We start from the raw sequence: 13,941 nt of genomic DNA on the forward strand, positions 1-13,941 counted from the left end.
TAAAACAACAGTCACTGATTTCCAAAAAATAACTATTAATGAAGGCCTCCAAAGGTACCTCTTAACTCAGCCAAACTGCTATGCTCGAACGCTATTGACCCGTCTTAGATTTGGTAACTTTTTTCGCATGATCACATTCCCTGTCTGTAACCTTTTGTCTAATGAAATTTTACTATGCCCTTGTGACAATATTTCTGCCCAATCAAATATACACTGTATTCTATTTTGTAAATTTTACCAGTTGCCCAGGGGAGCCTTCCTAAAACCGATTTTAAAGGCCTGGGGAATCTGTACCTGCAGACCTGCCATGACTAGGCTTTTACAATTAGAAAATGAATGTGTTACTTCTGCAGTAATCAGTTTTTTAAAACTGGTCATTAAATTTCGGAACTCAATGCAACCATCCAAAAAAGCATATTATGTCTTTTTATCTTTTTTAACTGTTCTCACTTGTATCAAATATGTAATGAATTTCTATTTATATGTATGTATGCTTTTATGATTTTACTCTGAAAATCGAATAAAGCTTTCATGACTGACTGAGATAAGGTCACGACAATAAGATCTTAGCTCATCTGTGAGCCAAAGTCTTCACCAATATGTTAAGGGATGTAGGCCTGCTTCTTCATCTATTGGTCGTATTGCCAGATCAAGACGTAATGGTATTAAAGGAGTGCTTTGCGGTAGGCCCAATAAAAGTCTAATGAACTTATTCTCTATTAGAGACAGACTTTTCAGCTGGGAATGGCCCCACAACTCTGCCCCATATAGAGCTGCATTTCTTGCTTGCACTTTGTAAATTTCTGCAGCAGGGCCAGGAGCCTTATATGTGGTATATTTAGAAATTCTTAGTATCGCACCAGATAATTGGGCAAGCCGCATAGCTGCTTTGTCTAGTTGGGGAGCCCAGGAGAAAGACTCTGAGAGTGTAATTCCTAGGTATTCAAATAATGAGACCTTTTCTAGAGTTGTTCCATTGAGTGTGGGATTAGGTCGAGTTGTATTAGCTGGATTAAAAACCATGTATTTAGTTTTCGAAATATTTATTTCGAGCCCGTGGTTGATACTTAATGCTAAAAAACTATCTAAAACGCGTTGGACGCCCATCGGGGACTTAGCAGAAGGGTGTCATCTGCAAAAAGCATGACTGGAACCTTTCTACCATTGAGTCTGGGGGAGTCACCACGGTCCGTCTTGTTGATATGGGTTACCAGAGCATTAACATAAAGACAGAACAGGGTAGGGGCTAGTACGCATCCCTGCCTGACTCCTCTGTTGACTGGAAAGCGCACAGTTAATTGGCCTGCCTTACCATATCTGACCTGCACATAGTTGCCAGTGTGCAGTCTAATGATCATGGCTAATAGGTCCAAGGGGACTCCCATCTCATGTAATACAGCCCAGAGCTTAGCCCTTGGAACCATATCAAATGCTGCTTTCAGGTCGACAAATATCAGATAGAGGCTGCCACCCTCCACTGATACTGTCTTCCAGAATAATAATTGCAGCCTTAGAAGTTGATCAACAGTTGACACCCTTTTCCTAAATCCTGCCTGTAAGTCACTCAAGATGTTCATGTCTTCCATCCAAAAATGCAGACGATTGAGTAGTATTCTAGCAAACAACTTTTGTGCTACATCTATTAGGCTAATTGGCCTATAATTTACAGGAAGCAATGGTGATCCTTTTTTAAATATGGGAAATATTTCGGCTCCTAACCATGTGTCTGGGATACTCATACCTTTCATAATGGCATTAAATAGGGTCCATAAATATGGAACCCAAATTGAGGGTTCTTCTTTATATAGGTCCCCAGGGATTTTATCAAGGCCAGGTGCTTTGGACGTGGAAAGAGTTTTAATGGCACCCTCCACTTCTGAGGCCGTTATTTCATTAAAAGATTCAAATTGGGCTAACAGGAGGGGGCCCTCCACAGCAATCAGGTCATCTCCAATAGAGTACAGAGACTTAAAATGAGCTTCCCAAGCAGATGCTGCAATATTCGGGAGAATCGGGGATCGTTCGTCCTTGTTAGCTGTATTGGAGATAATTTTCCAAAATCCCCTCATATCCTTATTGGAAAGAGCAGTTTTAAGGGCCTCCCATTTTTCAAATTCCCATGTTTTTTTTGCCTTTTTAATAGTCTCATTATAGAACTTCCTAGAGGACTTCAATATAGCCTTGTTGTTTGTTTTAATTGCATTAATAAGAACAGTTTTAGCCTGCCTACATGCTTTAGTATACCAGGAATTAGAAACATGTTTTGGCCTGGATTTACTTGTGGAAGGATTAAAAAAGGTTTTAAGAGCCAAAGTAAGGTGCAGATAAGTTGATTCTACCGCTTGTAGATCCCAAACGCTTGGAAGTGGGGTGAATAACCTTTCAGTTTCAAGAAGCGCTGGGAGGATCAGCCCATAAAGTTCTAGCAATTTATCCGGAGTGCGTTTAACTGAGTCCCATCTAATTCTTCTTTTATTATTATCCAGAAGAAGATTCTGGTCAGCCGTAGGCCCAGTAGTAGAAGATACTTGAGGGACAGGGATTAATAGCTCAAGCAACAACGCATCGTGGTCGCTGTCAAATCGAGAGATGACAGAAAAATCAACAATGCTGTTCCAAGAAGATACCTCCACCAAAATGTAATCTATTAGGGAAGAATAATTATCCCTTTTAAAGGTAGGTTTCCCTGGCTGGTCTGATTTTAAACGGCCATTACAGGCCCTCAATGAATGCATAAGGACAAATGCATTAATTTGCATAACCAATGGAGTCCATGCCTTTACCTTCTGGATTTGGGGATCTGGTATTAGATTACAGTTATCTTCCTTGTTATCTCGTATATATGGGAGATCAACAAGCGGTTCATATTGACAATTAAAATCACCCGCAATTATTAATCTATCATGTTTGGGTAAATCTGATATACAAGTAGATAGTAAATCAAAAATCTGAGAATCTTGAGATAGGCTTGTTGGACGTGAGTAAACGTTAATAAGAATTAATTTAAAATTAGGTTTAAAAAAAAGGACCAGACCTTGAAGATCCAATGAAAAGAAATCCAATTCAAAAATAGTGCAATCTAGATAAGTCGCGACCCATATGGAGAGGCCACCATAAGGTCTACCCCTGTTCCCCTTAGTTGCTGCTACATTATAGACCGAGAACCCTGGGAACAATGTAGACACAAGCGACCAGGTCTCCTGGAATAATACAACATCATATTCTGATATAAACTTGGACCACTCTGGGTTGCCTATCTTTGAGTTTATACCAGCAATATTCCAAGATAAAATCCTGATTTTAAGGTCTAAGCAGGGGACTATAGTGATTTGAGATTCAGTACAAGGAGCCTCCACATTAGCTGGGTTTATGGTTTCTTCCCTTACGTCTGGTTCATTAAAACTAGGCAATGCACAATAGGTTGACAAATGGGTTGGACTATATTAGTTAAAACTAAATCCACTAGCATTAGCATTTTCTTTCATATGATTTTTTGGGATTTGTATTGAGGGTAGAAAATTTTTCCCGAGTCAGTCGCACTCTTCCAGATTGGAAAGTGTTTCAAAACTATTGGAGAGTAGTAACGTATTAGCACAAGATAAGTTGGCAGTGGTAGGGGCGCTAGACTGTACTGTGGAACCGTTTACCCTGACTAAGCTTGTGTTTTTAAATTGACGTTTATTATAAAAATAATCAGATGTTAAAGGCACTATTTCATATGATCTCCTTTGTGGGGGGAAGAAAGTTTCTAAGGAGAACAGGCAAAACATTAGTGTTCGAAAAGTGTACAATGACACAGTCCCCTTTTAACTTCTTCTCCTGGGTGCCCACCCAATGAACTCTTCTCGCCATAATGATCTTGCTTACAAGTGATTGGCATACCCAATCAGGGGCACTAAGATTTGACGAAATCCAATATGCACATTTGTCCATTAAGTGAATAGTAGACTCTCTTTGGTTGGCTGCTAGCGGGGGCACCTGTGCCAGAACCAACGCCAAAGGAGCTGCTAGAGGAGATAAATGGAACGTTGGTTGCACTTGTGATATGTTCGTTGTAGTGAATATAGCTTTAGGTGTTCTCGGCTGGGCTAATGCACAGGGCCCTTCAGCTCTGTATTGGGGAGCATTAGGATGTTGTGGGCTCCTCGTGGTTTCTGTATGTACTACAGATAGAGCTGTTGTGATCGAGGGTTTAGCAGCCTGTATCCCTGGCATAGGAGAATTTCCTGTTAAGATTGGCTGAGGACCATATGAGAGACCAACAGAAATGTTATTGTCCCGAGCTATTGCTGAAAAGTTGTCGAATTGAGACTCCAGCTTGGAGATCCTTGCTTCGATGCTAGCCAATTTATCAATTATCGGATCAATAATAGAGTCCAATTTCTTGAGAAAGTCATCCCATATTGAGGCCTGGTTGATGACATGAGGGACAGCTAGGTTGGATGTTAGAAGAGTTACTTTAGGCTGAGGAAGCTTTTTGGTGTTTTTTTTAAAGACATTTTCTTTTTCGTAATGCAAGCCGTTTTAGGGGCCATAGGGTTAAAGACGGCCAACATGTTCCTGGTTCTAGTCTCTCTCAACTTGGGCGGTGATGTTAAGGCCTCTATAGGGGTTGATGGACTTGAATGGGTGCCAGTTGTTGAATTAAAGTCTCCAATGCTTGGGGTCAGATGTGTGGTAGAACATTCGGTACCAAGTAAGTCTTGTGGAATGCCTGGGGAGGCTTGATTGCTAGTTTGAGAAGTTAGGAGGGTAGGCGAACCCTGGCATCTCAATGGTGCACATCCAGGTTCTAAGGACAATCTCCTTTCAGTTAATTCAATTTCGTGTGCAAGTAGATTCGTTGCCCTAATCAAGAATGAGTCCAGTGTAGCACCAGCACCAGCACCAGCACCAACAGGTGTTTTTGATTTGGGGTTTTTCCCTTTCACCATGATGCACACCAATTGTACACTTTCACACTGGTTACCTGTCTATGGAGATAGATGTCAGAGGGGGGACCCAGCCCGGCCTCTTCTGGCCCCTGACGGCCTAGGACGGCCCCGCCCTTGTCCCGGGCTTCTCCCGGCGCCGCCCGCGCGCGTCCCACGACGCGGAGGGAGCCTCGCTGTTTTCAGCGCCTCCGGGTGCGACGGTGGGCGGAAGTGCCCCAGTAGCGCCTAGGAGGCTGGGAGATGTAGTCCTGTGCTGCCGCCGTGAATGGCAATCGGCGGCTGCTAAGCAAGCAGCGTGGATGTTCTCGCCACAGCGGGAAGATTAACTGCCCAGGTACGTGCGTGCTCCTTACTGCCTCCACTCCTGAAAGGATCGTTGTGCCCCGCTCCACCGAGGGAGCCTCGCTGTTTTCAGCGCCTCCGGGCGCGACGGTGGGCGGAAGTGCCCCAGTAGCACCTAGGAGGCTGGGAGATGTAGTCCTGTGCTGCCGCCGTGAATGGCAATCGGCGGCTGCTAAGCAAGCAGCGTGGATGTTCTCGCCACAGCGGGAAGATTAACTGCCCAGGTACGTGCGTGCTCCTTACTGCCTCCACTCCTGAAAGGATCATTGTGCCCCGCTCCACCGAGGGAGCCTCGCTGTTTTCAGCGCCTCCGGGCGCGACGGTGGGCGGAAGTGCCCCAGTAGCGCCTAGGAGGCTGGGAGATGTAGTCCTGTGCTGCCGTCGTGAATGGCAATCGGCGGCAGCTAAGCAAGCAGCGTGGATGTTCTCGCCACAGCGGGAAGATTAACTGCCCAGGTACATGCGTGCTCCTTACTGCCTCCACTCCTGAAAGGATCGTTGTGCCCCTTCGCTGGGACGTCCATTGAGTACTGCACGGACAGACTGAGGTAAGCCTCCCTCCTTGAGCCACCCGAATGGCATGATTATGACATGAGGCATAGGAGTAAAAAATAGTTAGCTCGCCCATGTCTCGGTTTCAGTAACCCGTTGGGCGCTGTCACTGTATTATTATGTGTTTCTGACTGAACCTGTGATTTGATGTAGAGGTTGCCTGATCGGAGCACCTCCACATTAGGAGCCAACATGACTAGAGACTCCTTTAATCTGCCACGAGTATTTACTTGGGTACTTGATCTTACAGACCTCGTAGTTCTTACACATAACAGTGTAGATACAATACAGCTTCCCCTACTGAGCACAGTAATAGTGAACTAGACATGCCTACTTGTGAACACACAATCATGGAACATGCACTTATATGGTCCTATGTGTTGCCATTTGTTTCTATATTTTTGCCTTATACTTGGGTGCTCTGGATGTATCCAGTGGCATGAGGGTAGACCACAGCAGCCACTTGATTAGGTAAGACAAAGTATGCCGTTAACTTATAACTATCTTGCTATGACACGCAAATGTACCTGAGTCTTTATAATGTATGCAGCATGCACTCATATATGCTCAAGTAACCCACAATAATAGTTGCGTGTGAAATGTGACATCAATTATATTTTTCCTTACTTGTCATTACTTTCAGAATGACAGTGGGCCCCGAATACGCATGTCTGGCCGTTTTGTTGGGCCAGTATAATATTTGATGTAATTGTTTATATACTTTTACACACTATACAGAGTGACTACAAAGTCATAACTGTTTGGTCATGATGAATGCATAGGATCCCTGTTTGGGGACCACTCAAGGGAGAAACATGTCGACCTTAGACCTTTGGAAAGGGTTATATACATATTTCCCATAACCCCGGTCATCTTTTTAACCCTATCCCCAGTGGTCCACGGAATATAGTTTATTAGGTACCCTGGAGGTAGTATTAATCACTTTTGTATGATTTGTTTGCACTCTGTCCCTCACTTAACTCAAATAATATCGCTCATCTTAAAACAGCTGAGCTCCTCTCTGCTCGGAGAGTTGTGGCCCTCACCATGGACCTTGCAGTCTGGGTCTGAGAAGGGAACCCAATGATGAACCATGTCACCCTCGGGAGACAGAGGGTTCTTGTCTTAAATGGATCTTTTCCCTGAGTCCTGTCAGATTTCCTTTTTTATATAACCTGTATTTTGTTTGTCAAAATACCAGTTGTACTTCTTTGTGAGTTGTTTAGAAAAATCCTCAAACATTGCACACATGGTATATGTGCCTTACAAAGCAACACACATGCACTGTGTAGAATGTTTGCATAAATGTAAAACAAATCCACATCTGCTTTAAAAAGGTGTTATTTGTTTTTTACACAAATCGTGCCCTGGCTGTCCTTAATAGATCAGGCTTTACATCAAAATAAAAAAAAGACATGGGGCATATTTAGCTGTGATGCAAGCCACCTTGTTGTGCTGTGATAAAAGGAGAGAGCAAGAATGCGCTGTATTTAATATTATATAGCGCATACCTGTTTTCGGGCCTGCATTGGCACATGATGTGTTGCCCAGCACCAAAGCAGGCAACCTTGCACTATGGTGCAAGGGTGCCTGTATTGCAGACTGGATAGTTGTGTCATATTCCTGCACAAAAACAATCCTCAGAGGCTTTTTTTTTACACATCCTTATATTAAATAAAATTATAAATATTTAATTTTCACCAACAAAAAAATTGTAACAAAAATCATAGCAATACAACCCCCCAAAATATAAGCATAAACTAAAAACATTTAAACTACAACCCAATGAATACAAATATATATATATATATATATATTATATTATCTACTGGCGGTCGCCAGTAGATAGTTATAGTTAGGACCGTGTTTCCATAGGAAATCCTCAACATTCTATTTTGAATAACTTTGGCGCCGGTCGACGAATCCTCGCGAAATTTTCAAAATAGGTGGGGCGCTCTGCTCCGCTCGTACCCTAAAAGTCTCGGGGGGATTCGTCAAGTGGGGGCTGAGAAAAAAGGGGGGTCCCAAAACGCGTTTTCCCCATGCATTTTTCCATAGGGACCTTTAGTCCAAGGTACAGCCCGAACGGCTGAACAGAATTATTTGAAATTTGGGAAAGAGAAAGTCCTCAGGTCAGGGATGTGCCTTTTGAATATCTGGAGTCAATCTGTTCAGTAGTTCCTGAGAAAATTGCAGTTAAAAGTACATACATATCTATAGGCGCCCACCGTACGCGTACCGTACGTGTACCGTACGCGCACGCTGCCGTGCGCGAGCATAATTCTGATTGGTGGTTACATGATAGTAAACATTCCAGTCGGTCGAAATCAGGAAGTGTCGGCCGCCATTTTGTGTGTCTCACACTGAAAAACAAAGGTGAAGAATGTGAAAAGGGGGCAAGGTAGAGAGTTGCAGACCCCCTAGCCTTTGTCAGGAGGTCCAAGAAGGACCCAGAAGTGTGAAAAATAAATTTTTATTTTTTTAAAAAAAATTGCGGGGTACGCGTACCGTGCACGTACGGTACGCCTACGGCGGTAAAAAAAAATAAAAAAAATAGAATTAAAAATCAAAATTAAATGTTTAGATGTTAGGTGGCTCTAAAAAGAGCCATTGTGTTTCTGAAGTGTTTTTTTGGTACCTACAAGTAAGTACCGATGCAGAGTCTAAAGTTCAAGAGGAAGACTCTGTTCCCTTCATCATTGAAATGTACACCGTCTCCTCTATAAATGTCTTGCATGTTGTAACGCAAGTTGTTGTGGTATATAGAACCCATACCATAGTCTCTGAGGAAAGCAGAAACAGACTTATTGACATGCTTTCTTGCTTTGTCAATCTGCGGACAAAATTGGTTGGACCAGTTCCACTTTTGCCTTTGGCATACATTAGAATATAAAAAGGCAGTTTGTGGAAGTGACATCAATTGCACAAAGGTGTCCTTAACAAGCATTTCCAGACCTACCCCAGTTAAAGTGCCTAGGTCATTTCCACCACAGTGCACAATAATAAGGTTAGGCTGTGGGAGAAAGGTTTTCACCAAAGGCATTAATTGGTGCCACTTTAACCCTCTCTGACCAATCCATTTAATGTCTACATTTGGCAAAGCAAGTTCTTTCACAATACCTCTATTTTCTGCAAACTTTTCACTCCAGAAGACGTAGCTATGACCTACAATCCACACTGTGAACATCTTTCAAGGAGATCTGGATGCACTCAGAAGGTGTCTTTCAGTAGAATGGCAATATGAAAAGAAAGACAGTTGTAAAATGGAGGCTAACATACTTTTTTTTTTTTTTAAAAGAACTGATTGGCTGATTCAAACCATTTTACAGTTAAAACTAGGCTGTATGTTTAGATTTAAACAAGCATGTTTTGTATTGGCTCAGAAAAATGTGTACCCACAGAACATTACTTTGGATTTGCTGTTAGGTTTGAAAAGTCAAGCACTCTTGCTCTAAGGATTAGAAACATTGTGTGTTGAACTTATGACCTCTCTGCTCACAGCAGTGTTCCATGACCTGTTGCTATGGTAGCAGGCAGAAGTCATGTTGGGGGAAGGGATCATTTGGAAAGGGCTGAAATTTGCAACAATAGAGATGTGTGTTTCCATTTGAAAAAAATGTGGGAAGCACTGTGATTTGGAGTTAACATGTATATGTGTGAAAAAAGAGAGGGAAACATTGCCATTAACTGGTTCTGGTGAGAGGAGAGAGGTGTACAGCTCAGAGATTGTTGCTGTGATAATCTGCTGTTTGAGTGCCACATTTCTTTCTGAACTAACTACTTTTAAAGGTGAGTTATGAATTTGAGAGGGAATGTATGTGGTGCATTTTGATATAAATAATAGAAATGTGATTCTTCTTTTAAAGTTGTTTTTCACATTTTGTGTTTTTGGAGATATTTAACTGTCTTGAACTTGTAAGATATTATTGAGTATGTCGTCACCATAAGTTAAGGTGTACTGGTATCACCCAGGAATACTGTTTTCTACCTAGAATCACACCATGAGACAGTGTGCACACAGGAATTGTTATCAGAGATTTAATTTGTGTTGCTCTTGCTCTGTTGGCCTTGCACTCGCAGGAAAGGGGCAGTTTGTTTTCTTGAACTGTGATGGTTAGCATTCAGCAGAAATCACTTTCTCACAGATGAGAGGCAAATGCTAACACATTTGAAATTAACATGAAACATTTTCCTTCCACTTTTAAAGTTGTGTTTTATATTTTAAGATGAGGAAGATATTTAAGTGCCTTGAACTTGTAATATATTATGGAGTATGTCTTCTCAAGAAGTTAAGGTGCACTGGTATCACCCAGGAATACTGTTTTCTGCCTAGAATCACACTATGAGTCTGTGTGCACAAAGGAATTGTTGTCAGAGAATTAATTTGTGTTGGTCTGGTTCTGTAACAATGGCATTTGTAGGAAAGGCACAGCTTGTTTTTTTAGAACTGTGATGGTTTGTATTCAGCATAAAAAAGCTGTTTGGGCATGTGCTATTTTCTGTTTCTGAAAAATAAAATGAAAATGTGTCAGACTGTTAGAGTAATTATCACTTGCTCTAAGTGTGCTTTCAAATTGCAAATCAAATTTCGTTTTCTGCCTAGAATCACACCATGAGTCTGTGTGCACACAGGAATTGTTCTCAGAGATTCAATTCGTGTTACTCTGGTTCTTTTAGAATTGCATTCGTAGGAAAGGGGCAGCTTGTTTTATTGAACTGTGATGGCTAGCATTGAGCCCAAATTAATATGTCACAAATGAGAGGGCAATGCAAACACATTTGACATCAACATGGTAGATTTTCCTTCCACTCCTGCAATGGGTCATGTACTTTGTACATGTTCAAAAGTCCAATTAACCCTTACCACACATGTAGTGTTACATACATGTCTCCAATGTTTATGCAGTTGTGCAAGCGTCCATGCAGATCTCTTTTGCACCTGACAGTAGACAGTCTCCAGAAGCACAATCTTAGCAGAGAGCAAGCTGTTTCTCATGTACAGTCATGCTTACTATTCAGCGCTGTGTGGTGTTTCAGATAGCAGTGAGTAACGCTAATACATTGAACATCACCAAGGCTCATTTCCTTTGCTAGAGAGTATTACGTCATTCAGGTTGCACATTTTCATGGTCTCAAAAAGCAGTTTGGGCATGTGCTCTTTTCTGTTTCTGAAAAATATAATGAAAATGTGTCAGACTGTTAGAGTAATTATCACTTGCTCTACCACAGTAGTAAGTGTGCTTTCAAATTGCAAATCAAATTTCGTTTTCTGCCTAGAATCACACACTGAGTCTGTGCGCATTCAGGAATTGTTGTCAGAGCTTTAATTCGTGGTACTCTGGTTCTTTTAGAATTACATTCGTAGGAAAGGGGAAGCTTTATTTCGTGTTGGTTTTATTGTGTTTTTCACTTGTAGGAAAGGGGTAGATAGTATTATAAGATTTAAAAAGCACAAAAAAAATATAGTAATACATTTAAATTACATAAAGGTATTTTTTTTTTAGTTTCTTTCAGGTATTGCTGACCTACAGTGAAATAAATTAAAGATGCCTATAAAATCAAGGAAGAGAAAAGAACAGAAAAAACATTTATATTTGAAGACAACTGGAGGACCCAAATTAGTTGAAGATCCTCATGTTGGAAAAAAGAAAAAGTCTTCTGGTAAGCAAACTAAGGAGTGTTTTAAAAAATATCTTCAAAAAAAGAACACATTTGAAAAATGTCCCCACTGCAAATAGTGTTTCAAGTAGAAAACAACAGGATAAAAGTGAGAAATTACAAAATGCTAATGTACAATCAGAAGCAATAAAGATTGACTTAAAAAGAAAAATAGCATTTAAAGACATTCGTAGAAAAATGTTTCAGAGAAGAGTGATGTCCAATTTGCTAAAGGATGTGAAAAAATATAAGAAGAAAGCGAAATTTTATAAGCGAAAGCAAGATATTGAATCAATTGTAGCTAAGGCTTTAAATTTGGAAAGAAAACTATTCATTTTAATTTTGAACAGGATCCGTACATTAGATAAAATGGTCAATGTAATGAAGTCACAAAGCAAAACGAAAAGAGTAGTGAAAAGAAATAACTTTTGTAAAGTGTTTTTAGGAGAATGGATGCATAGTTCAAGTACTGAACCATTTTTTAATGAAGAGAGTTATCTTCAAAGTAATAGTTTGCTGCATGCAGTTGACACCAGAGGTCGTGCTTATGAAGTGAAAAATGGTTGTATAATGGAAAAGGAGAAAATGGTTCCAAGAAATGAGGAAGAAGTGATAGCTGATGAGGTTATGGGGAGACGTCCTAAAGCCCCAGTGTACACTTGGAATTGTAGTAGTATTTGTACTGTACGACAGGAATCTATTGATAAATTAAGTGAGTTTCTAAGAGAATATAGTAAAAAAAAGTGTTAAACAGAAGATTAAGGTGCTTCAAAGACTAGATCCATGTAGAGTGAGAGAGAAAACTGGTTTGCAAGGACATTCTCTGGCTTGTCTTTCTAGGAAAGTTTGCCAAAGTGTTTTTCACCATTTTAGGATGCTGGCAGTTCATCATACTGAAATGAGAAAGTTTGTGAGAAGATTGTATTTTGCTAAAAGTCCAGCACTAAAGTTAAATGAGTTGAATAGGGCTCTGTTCCGTGGATCTGTATCAGATGTAGAGAAGGTTACTGATGAAATTCAGTTTTGTTACTTTGGTCCGGAACAAGAAAGTGCAGGTAATGACACAGTTATTGAAGAAAATGTGGAAGAGAATGTAGAACCCACTGTTAGTAAAAATGTTGAAGATCAAATGACAAAATTTACTATCATCTCTAATTAAAGACCAAATATTACTTGTATTTGTTGCCAGAGAAGCCATTATAAAACTCAAACAAGGAATGTTGATCTCTATAAAAAAAGTGAAAATGAAGATAATTATAAGTGGAAGGATTTTGCAACATATATATTTCTGGAAAATAGTTTTGATTTGGGTGAAGATCAGCGTATTTGTAAATACTGTTATAACAAGTTAGAAGAAAATAGAATGCCAGCCAGAGCTGTACATAATAATTTAGAATTGGTTGATATTCCTGCAGAACTTTATGATTTAAATACTCATTCAATGTGTCCATCCGTTTCAGACCATAGTGCGTATGGAGCCAAAAACATGTAAATTACCTCCTTCGGATTTATAAGGAGGTTTAAAAGGAAGAGTTGTCTATTTGCCATTGGATTTGAAAAAAAATATGGAAACTATTGATGCAGATAGATTGGAAACTGAACCATTAGTTATTTTGGTTAATGGAATACCAACAAAGGATAAGAAAATTTGGCAGGAGCTGGTAGATGTACGAAAAGTACAAAGAGCAAATTTATATTTGAAAAGAAATAATAAATGGTATGAAACAATTTATATGGATGAAGATGAAGAAGTTTTACTACCAGATTGAGGAATACCAGCTGGGCAAATTGAAAAAGTGGATAAGTCAAAAGAAGAAGAAATTTATGAACATTTCAGCATACATCCTCTTCATTCAAAAGATGTTATGGCAAACACTATTGATCTGTTTCAGATGAAAAAAGCACAAGGAACTCCCGTGAGTGTATGGGAGGAGAGCTTGGAAGCTCGTTGTTTTCCCCAGCTGTTTCCTACAGGAAAAGGTGGACGATATGATGAGCGTCCAGTACAGATTCCTGCTTCTGAGTATCGGACTACAAGATTATATGCAGAAGATCCAAGATTTCGTCAAAGTATTCCTTATTTGTTCCATCTTTTATTTGAAAGTGACTTGTCAGCACTATCTTATGCAGTAAATCACATTTTGAAAACTGGAGTACATCTACATAATGTGTCTGCAAAGGATTTTATGAACAAAGTGCAACAGCGAGATGATCATTTGGAATCTCAATTGATTAATTTAATGGCTTGTCAGCATGGGACAAATGAATATTGGTACCGACGCCATGGAGAATTGAAATGTATGTTACGGAATTTAGGATCCCTACATGGTTTCTCACCCTAAGCTGTGCTGAGTACGCTTGGGATGATATTCTGGATTTTCTTCGAGAGGCAAATTCAAATATTGAAAACATCCAATACAAGACAGCAGGAGAATTGTGCTCATTGGATCCGGTT

Source organism: Triturus cristatus, chromosome 5_2 (assembly GCF_964204655.1).
Source record: "Triturus cristatus chromosome 5_2, aTriCri1.1, whole genome shotgun sequence".
Taxonomy (NCBI): Eukaryota; Metazoa; Chordata; class Amphibia; order Caudata; family Salamandridae; genus Triturus; species Triturus cristatus.